The sequence below is a fragment of the Micropterus dolomieu genome, linkage group LG09 (assembly GCF_021292245.1).
Source record: "Micropterus dolomieu isolate WLL.071019.BEF.003 ecotype Adirondacks linkage group LG09, ASM2129224v1, whole genome shotgun sequence".
Taxonomy (NCBI): domain Eukaryota; kingdom Metazoa; phylum Chordata; class Actinopteri; order Centrarchiformes; family Centrarchidae; genus Micropterus; species Micropterus dolomieu.
Window position 1 is genome coordinate 29437576 of NC_060158.1, and position 16374 is coordinate 29453949.

At 39.6% G+C, this 16374-nt stretch overlaps 1 protein-coding gene across 1 annotated transcript in view; it reads right to left on the reverse strand.

Annotated features, from left to right (window-relative positions):
• Positions 1–16374, reverse strand: part of LOC123976309 (ankyrin repeat and MYND domain-containing protein 2-like) — an 817726-nt gene that overhangs the window by 335580 nt on the left and 465772 nt on the right. The gene's annotated exons all lie outside the window — the stretch shown is intronic.

The window sequence follows — 16374 nt, forward strand, 5'->3', positions numbered from 1 at the left end:
CCTCCTAGATCCATATCAGTCTGGTTCTAAGAGTGGCACTGCTACTGCTACACAGAAGATATGCAACTCTACCTATCCTTCCTGCCAGACGATCCCACCGTCTCGGCGTGGATCACGGACTGTCTCTCGGACATATCTGCATGGATAAGGGCTTGCCACCTTCAACTAAACCTCTCTAAGACTGAACTCTTGGTCATTCCAGCCAAACAATCTATCCACCATAACATCAAACTACAAACTGATTCCTCAACAATCACTCCAACCAAGCGGGTGAGAAACTTGGGTGTCATGATTGATGAACAGCTGTCCTTTTCAGACCATGTTGCTGCTGTCTCTCGGTCATGCCGCTTTGCTCTATACAACATCAGGAAAATCAGGCCCTACCTCACTCAGTACGCCACCCAGCTTCTGGTACAGGCCATGGTTATCTCTCACCTCGACTATTGCAATGCCCTCCTAGCAGGTCTTCCAGCTTGTGCGGTGAAACCCTTACAAATGGTTCAGAACGCAGCTGGGATCAGCTGTCGCCGTCATCAGAAACGGGCATGGCTTCATGTGATGCTTTGGAGGAAAGGACGTTTCATTTCTCTAAAAACATATTCCCTCATTTCTTCTCTCCTTACATGGTTTCCTTGCATCCCCTGTGCGTGGGACTAACTGCATTCAGACCAAACGCGAATTTAATCCTCATTTTATTGCTGGACTACTACAACGTGATAACGCGAATTAACACAACCCACAATTACCACAGCTGTATGAACCCAAAGTAAACATTTTGCTGTGATTTAATTGCAATAAATGCATCAAACTGATGCCGGGAAAAAAACTACATGATGCAGATTTGATAAACATGAATTCATGCTTTGTCAGGTCTCAGCAGGACAACAACTTTTAAAATGTTTTTCTTTCTGAATGGAGTTTGGATTGATCGGGGCTATGCTATGCTAAGTTGTTCACAGTAAAATACGACAAAAACTAACAGACACATATTTTCTGAACTCACCAGGTAGTTGAACTTTCTCGCTTACTTTTCTCCAAGCAATGTCCAGTTTTAATATAGATATGAAGAAGTAGTATCACAGACCTGAACAATGACGCTAACAACAACAGTGGAAATACAAATGCATGGAAGCTCGCTGCAGAGAAATACGAGTGAAGATAAATCAACGTTGTAATCCCCAAAACTAAGTAAAAAAGTAAGGTAAGCGGCATAGTTGTCAGAGCATAATCCAGAACTACTTCGGGTGTTTTTTGTCCTAAAGCTGCAGCGCTGCTCCCAGCTCTATCCTCGACAGCTCCGGGTAGCTCAGCAGCTCTCTCTGTTGGCCACAGGCATTTAACTCCCCCGCTCTGCCTGGTACTCTCCAAACAACCGGACAATCTCAACACTGATAGGCTAGTGCGACTAAGTGTCATGCGGCTTTCTTGCCCCCAAAGCTTGCTTGCTTTGGTCTAAAAGCACCATAAGATGCAAGGTAAAGACGCAAGTGAGGGAAACGTGGATGCAATTAAGATAATTGAATAGCACCCGCAGTTTTAGCACCTCGACATTTTACTCTTTGGTGTAGAGGCACTTCTCACAAACTGTCCTCTTCTCTGCCTTCTCAATATCAGGGTCGCTGGGCACTACGCGACGCTCTCCTGTTAATCTCTCCGCTAATGGAGACAGACAAGGGAGAAGCACAGGTGCCTTTCATGCATATTCCTGTGCAGAAAGTAGCTCGTCAGTGTCACTTTTTGTGAACCGACTAATCAAAGCTTGCATGTGGCAGGACATTAAAAAAAAGGCCATAGATATCATTTACACTGGGGACGTTGGGGACATGGTAGAATCAGAATAGCTGATTTTACCATGATCAAAGCATTTGTTAAAACTGTTCTGAAAAACATCTTGCAATGTTAAATAACAAATGAAAATGCTTTGAGAAGGGTTTATTTGCACAATAAAAAAACATGCAATGTAATTTAAATATAGAAGAAAAATTATGCATTATCCTAAAACAGTAACTTCAGCTTATAAAAACAAGCTTCTTATTACTGCATTATATTCCATTATATTTTTATATTTTGTATTATCACCTGCCACCTGAATTTTGTTAACCTTCTACCATAAAATGTCTCCAGAATGCAATAATTTATGAGTTTAATGCTCAACCCCCACTCATACATCTCTCCATCAACTATTTCTTCACAATAATATTAAAATATCATCTTGTCTTGTTCTCCTGACCCAAATGTGTCGTCACACCCCTAATCTCAGCCCTTATGTCCCCACCACTTCTCAACACAAAGGGAGGCCCTTGACTGCAATCGGCAAACTTTTGAAATGTTGAACTGGTTGTTCTGCATTAATGGTTTGATTATGACAAGTTTAGCATTAACAAATCATCTAACCACCATATAGACCATTTTTCTTGCACAATCATTTAATGAATAAAATAATTAATTAATCAATTAATAAAATAAAAGCAAAATTAAATGGCTGTTTTTTCCAACTGGAAGTAATATTGTAGCCTACTAGTAATACTGTTTTCTGAAGTTATAATGAATTCTAACATTAGCCCTAATCAAACCTTAACCACAGGGATGCAATATTAGAAAATGGTTTTATCGGTGAAACAGTTGAATTGTTAAATCTAAACTAATACTGCAAACTGTTTTGTGTGTCCTTAAAAATATTAATATTATACTAACATTATATTATATTGTAATTAATGTTATATCAATTTGCTAGTATTAATTTAGTAGTTAATTTATACTGGGAGGGCAACATGTGAATGGAGAGTACTGGCACCTATTTTTTCCCCCACATCAAGCACTGCTTGACAGCTGGTGTTAATATAGTGAGGTATCAGCAAAGGCAGGAGGAAGACTGCTAGCTAACAAACATGTAAACAATGATGTTCAAAATATTGTAAAAATGGACTCTAGATGTTTTATGAGGAAAGAAAGGCATTCAGCCTTTTTAGGCCTCAAGGACACAAAATATGTACATTTGTCTTGCATGGCACATTTGTTTTGAGAGTGACTCACAATGACACACAGGTTTGGGCATATCCCACTTCCCCATCTTATTGCACTGTGTTGCGTTGTGGCCCATCAGGATGAAACCAGGCAGACAGCTGTAATGTAGCACTGTCCCCTCCACCGCAGGCCCCAGGGGCCAAGAAGACACTCGGCCATTTTCCAATGATGTCCACACACGAGGACACAACAACACTGGAAGAGAAAGACAGAAGAGGCTTTATTTTACTTTTATGCATGTTTAAGAGGGATATATCATGTCCAACGTATATAGATAGTGCTGGGCAACAATTAAAATTGTAATCGCGATTAATGACATAGTTATGCGCAAAATGTAATAAAAATGAATTCTAAAGCAGTGTATTGCGCACTTTTAATTTAAATGTAGACTACTACTCCATACAAGTGCAATAATGTGGTTTACAAACACCTTAAACAAACAAGTTTTTTTTTACCAGCAGTGTTCCTTGTTTCTTGTAAATCTCAACATTAATGTAATCAAATCAAATATAAAACCAAAGCTATTTGCCACTGCCAAGACATTACCTTTTATAGCTTGTTAAAACAAGTTAGAGTCCAGTCCACGATCATAACATCATAACAGGTGCCTTCTGAGCAACAGGCTAACACATATAAATCTGTTTTCTTGTTGTTTTTTTCTGAACAGGTATCAGCAGAAACATTTTTCCTTTATCAGGGAGCAGCATAAACAGTCTATGTTCAGTAGTGTCCCTGTTAGAGTGAGGTGAAGTGCTCGCCTCACACACACGCTTGAACCTTTTGCTACACGACGCGCAGCACAAATCAATGGAAGAGAGACTGATCCTTGCTCTTTGTGAGTTTCCAGAATCTATTACTGTTTACTAAATAGGACATCAACAGGAGGGAATTCGCATGGCAGAGCATCCCTAATAGATGAAGGCCTATCAGGTAAAGTTATGTAACGTTAGCCTATAATTTTAACTTAAGTTAAATAGGCTACAGCTGTGAAGCGCACAGAAGGCGTTGTCACTATCCATAGAGCGCCTGCCGTTTACTCGCAGAGCGCTTGTCTCCCTGCCTGTTCTGATCACCTGAGCAAAGAGGTGATCAGACTGACATCTTCCCCAGTACTAATCAGCATGCAGTGTGTAGCTATCCACTTTGCTATGGCATTTGATCGCTTGTCTTGCTTTTGTTTATCTACTTCTCTGACACGCTGCATCCAGAGTAGTCTGTATGTGTATTCAGAGCCAGTGAGCAACGGACTTTCAAAATAATAATAATAAAAACTGCGTGTACATATATATATATATATATATATATATATATATATATATATATGTACAGAACTGCTGGGTGGATGCTATACTATTGTTTGTCAAGAAAGATTCCTGCTTGTAAATTCCCCTTAAACGCCAAATTGTCATTTAACTTTGGACAGAGCCAGGAAAGCTGTTTCCCTCTGCTTCCATACTTTATGCTAAGCTAGGCTAACTATGTCTTGACCCTAGTTCTGCTCTTAACACATATATATCCATTTTCTAATCGCAGAAAGAAAGCACAAATGTTTCAAAATGGTACAATTCCTTTGAATTACTATAAGTTATACTTATATTTTCAATAGTTAAGTAATGGGTGTATTATCCTAATACAACTACTAAATTCATGGTGCTTTCATCTATTGTTACTTCAGACAGAAATTACCATCTGATTTGTTTTTGTTATAGATTCATGTTGTACACCAGTGATTCATCAGTGTATTATTATCATTGGGATTCAGCTCTGTGAGTCGGTAACCTATTTAGTGCCCCAAGTCCAGTCCAACTCACTACATACTCTTCTTCTAGCTTGAACAGGGAGAAGCATCAAGTTCATTTAAAATAATCACAGTGATATCTTGAGGCCATTCAGAGTAGCCTGGGAGAACGGTGTTTTACACAATTTGTTTTTCAGATTTCTGTGTTGTGTCCAGGCTGGATATCCACAGGATGCTCAACTGAACAAACATCTTATCTGCTTAATAAAGGTAGTGTAGACCTAATTTATTTCTCCCTGTCACAGGATAAAGGTGTGTATGTGTAAATATTGCATTCATAGACCACCTCCTTATAACACAACAGAGTAAGTTTAACCCAATGCATCATACAGTATACACCAAAAGGCTTCTACCACCCCAATGACAAAAGAACCTCTGTATTTTACTTCACCAGGAAATAAAGATTATAGAATTTAAACCTGGAGTGTCTCCCCCTTCTGACAGTGAGAGTTATTACACTGAAAATACACTATAACGCTGTGTAGGTGCTTATGACGAATAGGCTCTGCCACGTTGGGCTGCTATTGTCACTATGGTCACTCCCCCTCCCAACCAATCATTGCTGGTTGGCATTAAACACATCACTACTGGTTCAACATTGCAGGAGCGTGCCACAGACACCAGATTTAAAACCTGTGAGTATACACAGAGCACCGAGAGAGATTTACCTGGCGAAAGGCTTAATCAGCACTGTGTGAACTCCTTTGGCGAGGGCTTAAATGTAACGGACATTCATTTAAATGTAAAAGTCCCAAACTCAGTTTTAAGTAAAAAAAACAACAACAACATATAGGACCAATTAACAATTGATAATATTTTCTAAGAGTTGAAACACAGTTAACACATATGTAATTAAAACTATTTTGAGGTCCCTGCACCTTTAATGTGAAATAGTCAACACAGGTTTCTAGGTTACTGATTAATTACTGTTTTGAGGGGTTTTTTGTTGTTGTTTTTTACTGAAAGGCTTGAACTTCATGCACACAGAGTTGGCCTATGGGGACAGAATGCGTTCAGATGATCTCTACTCAACATAAATTGAGGATATATCTGCGTTTGATCAAGTTGGATGGAGTACGTATGTCTGGAACAGTGTTTCAGGTGGGAGACGAATGAATATGATGATGGAGATTGTGATGGATAAATGAGTGGAGAGTCAGTTGAAGTTAAACTCACAGCATCTGCTGCTGTCGGTCAGATCGGTCCAAGTGCCGTTGGGCAAACACTTCCTGACCTTGGGTCCCACAATCATCCTGTTGCCCCTGCAGATGTACTCTATCTCATAGTCTACTGGGAGAACCTGCACACTGCGAATCTACACGTACACACGCACAAAAAATCAGAATCAGTAAACTAGTAAAAATATTCCACAACATAGATTGGGATATATTTTTTGCACATGTAGAGAATGGACTTTGATGGTTAATAAGTGTGTTAGCGGGCAGTGGTTTCTGGACGAATGCTGCATTCCTTGTGCAGATGTACATTATGTGTTCCACCATCCCATTAGAAAAGTCCCGTTCTACACGTACTAAATTGTTTCATGTTAACATGAGTTATGGAGAATGCTCAACTCAACTGTGGCAAGAACCAGGCCTTTATTTCTTATTTTGCCCAATATGATTATATTTTATTAACATCTCTCCTTGTCAAGTACAAGTCATGTCACACTCACTACTAGCCACTCCAGGAGTCTTTTTGTAAAAATAAAACATATTCACGGTTATTTCAAATCCTAACTCTTCCTCTAAGGCTGGGGGATATAAAAAAATATATTCTAATATTAAATTGGGTTTTCAGTGTTTCTGCTGGTTGCTGCTGAGGAGTAGTTTAATTATATTAGTCTGCTATAAAGTGTGTACATATGCTCAGGTTGCAGTATACAGGTAATAGTGAAAGCTGTATTGTGTATGCTGCCACAGAAAATAATTAAAAAGTCCTTGTTTATATAACTTTATTACAGCATGTTATACTCTTCACAGCAGAGTTGGTGCAAACGGTGAACCAACAGACTCAGGAACAGTTTCTTCCCACAAGCCATCAATCTGATGAACAGCTGATTTCTGCCTCACAGTGTTACGAACAATACCTGTGCAATAACCCAGTAAATCTGTCTCTAATCAGCCACCTGTTTACTGGCTACCACTTATTATTTACTCATCATTTTCTATTTCAGAACTGTTCATACTGTTCATATTGTCATTTTTTATATTGTATATACTGTATACCAAATCCACCTACCGCATGTACATAACACCTACTACAACATATACTTATTTATTCCAGCAACCTTTGCACTATGCTCCATCACACTGTGTACATGAGTGTGATTTTATTATTATATTATTATTGTATTGTAAGTTAGCATATCGTGAGCAATGTACAATCCAGAGTCAGATTCCTCATATGTGTACACATACCTAGCAAATAAAGCTGATTCTGATTCTGAAAACACCATCAATCATCTGATCACTCTAATTACTCTACTGTGGCTTCCAGCTCCAAAACATATTTGGGATTCCTCTGGTTTTAGGATATTTTGATGGACTTTAGCCTGACTTATAGCTGCTAACTTTAGCTAAAATTAAAATTGTGTGTGTGTGTGTGTGTGTGTGTGTGTGTGTGTGTGTGCGTGTGCCTGTGGCAAGAGGTTTTGGTCCTGATGGACCGCAGCCTCCTGCCAGAGGGGAGTGTCTAAAACAGTTTGTGTCCAGGGTGGGAGAGGTCAGCCGCAAACTTCAGGAGCTTGACGGTCTGGTGAAAGGAGGTGCAGCTGTACAGGGAGAGGGGATCCGGTGCTGATGGTCCTGGAGTCAGAAACATGTTTTCCCAGTTTAACATGCTGCTTCCAGAGCTGAAATCCACAAACAGGATCCTGGCATAGGTTTGTGGGGAGTCCAGGTGCTGGAGGATGACGTGAAGGGCCATGTTAACTACGTCGTCTACAGGCCTGTTGGCTCTGTAGGCAAACTGCAAGGGGTCCAGGAGTGGGTCTGTGATGGATTTAAGGTGGGACAACAAAAGGCACTCAAAGGACTTCATAACCACAGATATCAGGGTCACTGCTTTGACCCACACTATCTGGTCTTGCGTTGTGTGTCGAGCATGTTGGCCTGCAGTGGAATGTATACACAGAGGAAGCAAACTAGCGGGGAGAGTAAAATGGTTTACAGTATATCAGTAAATACTCCAGGTCATGAGAACAGCACTGCTGAATCACTGTCACATCATTACACCAGCCACTGTTAATGTAAAAACAGAAATCCACCAGAGAGTTCTGTTACGGTCTGCTCTGTAGAAATCAGCCAGCTGCAGCGCGGAGTCCAGTATTGATCCACACAGCTACGTCTCCGTGAAGCACAGAACAGAAGATGAATAAAAGTCTCTGTTTTTCCCTACCAGTAGCTGAAGTTCTTTCAGTTTATTGCACAGTGAGCACACGTTGTTGAGAAATATACCCGGTAGCGGTGTGCGGTGTCCTCTTTGGCGTAGTCACACCAGTGTATCGGACCTCCTCCCCCTCCTCCAGCACTTCACCACATGAACAACGGAGAGTGAAGCCTTGACCAAAATGTCTAATAATTTCACTGATGACACGAGAAAAGTAGGAATTAAATCCGCTGGTGTTTTTCCCCTGATGTTTATGAGCTCTTCTTTGGTATAAACAAACATGAACAAAACAAACAGAGCGCACCAAAATACCACGGCTGCCTTGAGCGGCGCCATCTTGCAACACAGTGTGTTCCACATGTGCACTTCTTTTAGACAGTCTATGATTTACTATGTCACTCACAAAGGTTATCCACAAAACACCTTCCTTAAAGGGGAAGTCTCAGCCACTAACATACAGGTGCAGTTAGGCTGTGGAATTCTAAACACAGGTGGAAGTGTTCAGGCCCATTACAAATAAGTACTACTACCAACCTGACTTTGAAAAGACTCAAGTGAAAGTAAAAGTTCTGGATTCTGAACCATAGTAACGTAAAAGTATGCAAGTATTTTGGTAAAAATTTCTTCAAGCAGAAGCATTGCTTCTTGTGAATTTTTCCTCCTTCGTGAAGTTGATTGTAACATCACTGGCTACTTCAGGGGACGCAAAGTAGCGCATCGTTCCAGAAGGGCGTTTTTAACAGCAGCCTTTCTCCTGCTGATCGCGGTGGATTACACAGGGAATGAAAAAAACGGTGGTTCACTTTCAAACTGTATGGACATACTTCTACATCTCATCTGAAGGAACCTCCTCGGACATTGGTCTTACTGTGAAACTGTACCACTTATCCCTAGTGACTTCTCACTCTGTTCTATCGGGTTATAAAGACTGCTGTCCTAAATCACATTTTAATTACTTATGCCTATAATAACTCTCGATGTGCACCTTTTAAAAGGCAGTACCTTGTTCTTATTTTAGGTCAGCTTATTACTGTTGGACCCCCTTCTGCTGTTGCTGATGCCTTACCAAATATGATGGAATTTTTAAATGAACTTGTAACCGAATACCAAAAATCCTAACAAATCTACTCTTATTGACCTGTTTTTAACGAACACACCTCATAAATATTCAGATGTAGGTGTGTTTGCTAACGATTTAAGTGATCACTGTGTTATTGCAGCAGTAAAAAATACAAAACTCTCTAAGACTAAACCTAGAATAATCTTTAAACAAAATTTGAAGCATTTCTGTGAGCAAGTGTTTTTATATGAGTTGTCTTAATTTGACTGAGCCAGAATTGCACTTATTGACAATGTGGAGCTAGCTTGGAAATTTTTTATGATGGTTTTATTAGAATTGTTGACATGCTCCCTTCCAGAGGTTAAGAGTGAAGGGACGCGATAACGCATGGTTTACCCCGGAGCTGGCTAATCATCTTCGGCAAAGAAAACAAGACTGGGCTAAAGCCAGGCACTCTGGGACAGATTTAGCTCATTTTTAGACAGCTGCGCAATCTGCACCTTATTTATTAAAAACGCTAAATCAGATATTTATCTAGCAGCTACCACAGAAAACTTAAACAATCCCTGGAAATTCTGGAAAGCACTGAAATCGGTTGGCACTTTAAATTCTCATAATGAATTACCTTGATGTATGTTTTAATAAGCACTTGGTGGAAACTGGTTCCTTGTTTGAGCTAAACCAATTTCATTTTTATAATTTTTAACCTCACCCTGGTCAACAATGAGATTCCAATAATTCGGCCTATATAAACCCTCTTTTAAAGGGAGGTAATTCCTCGCTTTGATAATTATAGACCGATTTCTAAGTTACCAGTTTTTACTAAAGTTTTAGAAACACTGGTAGCTGATCAGTTAAAGGAATCTTTGGTTTCCAACCATATTTTGTCTGAACCTCTGAATTACAGTATGGGTTACGAAGGCAGCACAGTACTACAACTGCTATAATGAAGGTCATTAATGACATTATTGAAGCAACTCAGTGTGTTTATTTTGACGATCTCAAATCAGCAACACTGAATGTATCTAGTGGTGTACCACAAGGATCAGCCTTGGGTCCAATTTTATTTACTATTTATATTAATAACTTGGGTCAAGACATCCCACGGGCTCATTTCCATTTTTATGCTGATGATTATTTATTGTAAGGCTGCTACTTTACGTTTTCTTACTTACAATCTGCTTTTAACATTGTTCATGTACAACTGTATCAGCTTAAGCTAATTTTGAATGTTGAGAAAATGAAGATTATGCTTTCTTCGAAATCTAAGAAGTGTCTGGACAGTCTTCCAAGTATTTTTACTATACATGGTGAGCAGATCGAACAAGTCCAGTTGTACAAATATTTGGGTATATTAATTGATGATCAGCTCTCTTTTAAATTGCACATTGATAAACTGGTAAAAAAGCTCAAACTAAAAATAGGATTTTATTTTAGAAACAAAGCCTGTTTTTCTTGGAAAACCAGGAGGAGATTGGTTGCTGCAACCTTATTCACTGCACTCGATTACGATGACTTGCTCTATAGAAACGTGCCTGACCGATGTATCTTTGTTGGATACTGTCTACCATAGTGCATTGAGATTTGTTACTGGATGTAAAGCATCAACACACCATTGCACCACAAAATGACAAACTGGCCCTCATTATCAGTGAGGAGGCACATACACTGGCTGACTTATTTACAAGTCTATGCTGGATATGCTCCCCTCTAATCTTTGCACTTATATGTCACGCAACATCAGGTCCTATAATTTGTGCTCCGGTAACTTGTATTTGTTATCTGTACCTACACATACGTACACATCTTGGTAAGAAGCCATCCACCTGGAACACATTGCAGACTGATTAGCAGTTGCGAAATCTGATCTCTTATGAAAGATTTTATTAGACTTTAATATTTATAACCCACAGAAAACAATCAACAAATGTGTACTATGATGCACAAATATTTCACTATCTACAAATTTGTATTTTTACATTTGTGATGTGTAAAATCATATCCATAAAAATACAGAGTGACTACACACAAAACAGTTTTTGCACATTTGCAGATAGCTTTCTGTCAATTTTTGGGTCATGTTACATTTGTAACTTCCTTTTTACGCATGTGTTGAATTTTGTGTAATGTGTACTGCGGAGATCTGTACCCAAAACGTATTTTTATATTTGTGTTATGTAAAATCATATCCACAAAAATACAGTGCAATTTGTAAATAGGTACAATTTACTCTGTACACACATATTTTAATTTCACATTCCAAGTGTTATTTATGCATTTGTGAATCAATTTTTTACGCACAAAACAGTTTTTGCACATTTGCGGATCATTTCCTGTCAATTTGCAGGTCATTTGACCCCCCCCCCCCCCCCCCCCCCCCCCCAATTTTTTAATTCAGTGAAAGCTTAAGGTTCTGTTCCTGAGATGTGATAATTCCATGCTTGCACAGTATGGTCAGCAGAGAGTGCTCTATGCATTATACTAAGGCATCAATAGCTAACGCCAGTAAAGTAGAATGAGATGTCAGTACATGATGAGTAAGTGCAAGAATGCACGTAACAGAGAGCGCTCCTGAATAAAACTGTATTTTCATATTTCCAACAGAAATTAAATGTGTTGCACCAGAGTGAGCATCGAATCATTCTTATACATGTAACATAAACAGAGATCTGTAAATGTGAGAGCAGTTTATTAGCTACACCAGCAGGTGGCGGTAGCGACACTGCCTCTCATGAGTTGTAAGAATATACACTGCAGTACCCAGGATCATCTGTAGGAGACAATCACTTCTGCTTCTGCTGGACCACTGGACTCTAGTCTACAGTCTAAATTTTTCTGTACAAGTGTATATAGTTTACTATTGAATATTATCACATTTGTTTTACATTTATATTTACATAAATAGACTACATTTGAAAGTACTGTTGTACCTACTGTTTGTAGGAGCTATTGTAAATCCTATTTATAAGGTTACGGTCCTCAAAAGTACAGTCAATATCCATTTGCCATTGAGCTTTTGTATGAAAAACTGTATTTTTTGTAAGGCAAGGCAAGTTTATTTGTATAGCACATTTCAACAACAAGGTAATTCAAAGTGCTTTACACAAAACATAAAAGCAACAGGGAAATATAAAAAAAAGTTTAAAAGCAACATAGGGAAATTGAAAAAATACACATTAAAAAATAATAAAAGTTACAGTGCAGTGTAAAATATTTAATTAAAAGCAATGGTAAAAAGCTAAAAACAAAGAAAAGGAAAACAATACAGTAAATGTTATAGTGCAGTGTAAGTTATCAATCTACTAGTTAAAGGCAGTGTTAAAAAGAAAAATCTTAAATATTTAATTAAAAGCAATGGTAAAAAGGAAAGTCTTCAGTCTTAATTTAAAAGAACTGACAGTTTCAGCAGACCTGCAGTTATCTGGGAGTTTGTTCCAGATATACGGAGCATAATAACTGAACGCTGCTTCTCCTTGTTTAGATTTGACTCTGGGGAAAGAAACCAAACCTGCCCCAGACGACCTGAGAGGTCTGGATGGTTCGTAACAAAGCAGAAGATCAGAAATGTATTTTGGCCCTAAACCATTTAGTGCTTTATAAACTAACAGTAGGATTTTGAAATCAATCCTTTGACATACAGGAAGCCAATGTAAAGACCTCAGAACTGAAGTGATGAGATCCAATTTTTTGGCAGCAGCGTTCTTAATCAGCTGCAGCTGTCTGATGGATTTCTTAGGGAGCCCTGTAAGGACACTGTTACAGTAGTCGAGTCGACTGAAGATAAATGCATGGATAAGTTTTTCCTGGTCTTGCTGAGACATAAGTCCTTTAATCCGTGATATATTCTTCAGGTGATAGTAGGCTGACTTTGTAATTGTCTTAATGTGGCTCAAATTCAGGTCTGAGTCCATGACTACACCAAGATTTCTGGCTTGATTTGTGGTTCTTAACATTACAGATTGAAGTCGAGCTCTGACTTTCAATCGTTCCTCCCTGGCTCCAAAAACAATAATTTCAGTTTTATCTTTGTTCAATTGAAGAAAATTCCGGCACATCCAGCCGTCGACCTGCTCAATACAGTTACTCAGCACCCGTATGGGATCATAGTCCCCTGGTGAAATGATTATGTAAATCTGTGTGTCATCTGCATGATTATGGTAGCATATTTTGATGTTTTTCAGAATCTGAGCCAGTGGAAGCATGTAAATGTTAAACAGAAGAGGCCCCAGAATGGAGCCTTGGGGAACTCCACGTCATTTTTGTCAGCTCAGATGTGTGATTACCTATAGACACAAAGTAGCCCCTGTCCTTTAAGTAGGATTCAAACTAGTTTAGTACTGTGCCAGAAAGTCCAACCCAGTTTTCAAGTCTGTCTAGTAATATGTTGTGGTCGACCGTGTCGAATGCAGCACTGAGATCCAATAATACTAAGACTGAAATTCTACCACTGTCAGTATTTGAATGGATGCCATTGAAGACCTTAACAAAAGCCGTCTCAGTGCTGTGGTGTGGTCGAAAACCTGACTGGAAGACATCAAAACAGTTATTTAGAAAGCACTAAACTGTTGAACAGCCTTTTCAATGATTTTACTTAAAAATGGGAGATTTGATATGGGCCTATAATTGCTCATTAGTGACCTGTCTAGATTGCTCTTTTTTAAGAGTGGCTTAATGACTGCAGTTTTCAGGGCCTGTGGGAAAAAACCTGAGAGGAGAGACATGTTGACAATTTGTAATAGATCTGAGGCCATGCATTTAGACACATTTTTGAAAAAACCTGTTGGCAGAATATCAAGGCAGCATGAGGAGGATTTCAGATGTTGTATTATGTCCTCCAGGTTTTTATGGTTGATAGAATCAAACTGTCTCATGCTATATGAATTGTTTTTGAGTGGACACAGGGACAAGACATATCCTGTTACAGGCAGGGAGGCACTGATTGCTTGTCTGATTGTTTGAATTTTTTCTGTGAAGAAGAAGGCAAATTTATTGCAGGCCCTGGTGGATAGAAGGTCAGAGGCTACAGACACAGGAGGGTTGGTTAGCCTGTCGACAGTAGCAAACAGGGCACGTGCATTATTAGTGTTTTTGGTGATGATGTCAGAGAAGAAGGACCGCCTTGCATTTCTCAGTTCTAAATTATAAATGCGAAGTCTCTCTTTATAGATGTCATAATGAACCTGGAGATTTGTTTTCCGCCACCTGCGTTCAGCTTTTCAACTTCTCTCTTTTTTGAGTTCTAACCAGCGTGGCATTTCTCCATGGAGATCTTCTCTTACCAGAGACCACCTTCACCTTGGCTGGTTCAATGGCATCAATAACATTTGTAATTTTAGAACTGAAATTATCTACAAGCTCATTCACTGACACCTGTGAGAGGCCGGGTGTCGAGGAGAAAACCTCAATAAATTTTTCACTAGTGTTTTCAGTGATATGCCGTTTTGTGATTACCTCTGTTTATACATTTGTGTGCACGTAGATAGCACTCTCAAAGAAAACACAGGAATGATCAGAGAGAGCAACATCAGTCACCACAACCTTGGAAATGTCCAGACCCTTGGAGATGACTAAGTCCAAAGTGTGCCCCTTATTGTGTGTGGACTCCGTCACATGTTGGGTCAGTCCATAATTATCAAGAACACAACACAGTTCTTTAGTCCCTCTGTCCTGGGGGTTGTCAACATGGATGTTAAAATCACCAACAATAACCACACAGTCAAAGTCAAAGTCAATACAGATTATAGACAGCAGTTCACCAAAGTCATCAAAAAAGTTTGCACAGTATTTAGGGGGTCTGTAGATATTTAGAAAAATAGCTCGAGAAGAGGAATTCAGCTGAAGAGCCACATATTCAAAAGAAACAAATTTCTCATAAGACTTCTTTTTGCATTGGACGGAGTCATTAAACAAAATGGCAACTCCACCTCCTCTCTTATGAACTCTAGCTTCACTCATAAAACTGAAGTTGGGAGGGGTAGACTTGATAAGGACAGCTGCACTGTTATCTTGGTCCAAAGAAGTTTCAGTTAAAAACATGAAATTAAGATTGTGAGTGATTATAAAATCATTGATTAAAAATGTTTTTCCTGCCAAAGAATGTTTAACAAAGCTAATTTTAGTGTGTGAAAAACCACTTTTTTCGACAGGCTGCGGCTGACGAGGAATTAATGCTAAATTTGCAGGATATAGTGAGTGCTTCCTGTTTCTTAACACATTCACCATGCTTTTTCTGTTACCTGTCAAGACAGGGATGGAGAAGGCTACAGCACACTGGGAAGAGTCATGAGTGCTATTTTCCTTGTAGCCTGGACCCAGCACATATCAGACAGAGCTTACTGGGCCATTGTGGAGCGGGAAGGTGGGTTGGGCGCTGTATTTGTGACACATGTGTCAAACCTGGAGGACTTAGAACCAGTGGTGGAGGTGGACGGTGAGGGGGGTTTATGGTAGAGAAAATGGGAGAGGAGCGAGGGAAGGTGCAGGGAGTAAATTTCGTCCCAGCTCTAACCAGGTCTTCCATGTGATCAGTGAAGTCTACAGGGGGGAGAGGGGAGAAAGGGTGTCTGGAGATAAGGGTGACCTGGATGGGGATTGGGGGGTAAAGATGGTGAATCCTCACTGTTGGTTTTCAGTGAGGGAGGTGGGGGCTCTTCCTCTTGCCTCAGATGTCTCCCATGATCAGAGCTCTCTTCCGGCGGGGGCTGAGGTTGCTCTCCTTCAAGGTTTCTGGCGTGTTGTGTTATGTCTTCTTCTTGTTTTGATTCCTCTTGTCCCCTGTCCTTGGCAGAGGGAACAGATGAGTGACGCAGAAAGTAAAACAGGTTGGAGCTGAACAATTTTACTCCTGACTTGTTAAGGCGAAATCCATCTGCCTTAAAAAGATGTCTGCGGTCCCACAGAAAGTAAAAATTTTCAATGAAATGCACTGAATGGACAGTACATGCATACATGAGAGCCACGTGTTCAATGCCATCAATCTGCTGAATCTCTCAGCTCCTCTTCGGATTGGCGGTATTGGGCCACTGATAAACACCTCAGCATTCAAAGAGCTGACTGTGTTCAACAGATTATTAAAGTCCTCTTTCAACACTTCAGACTGTTG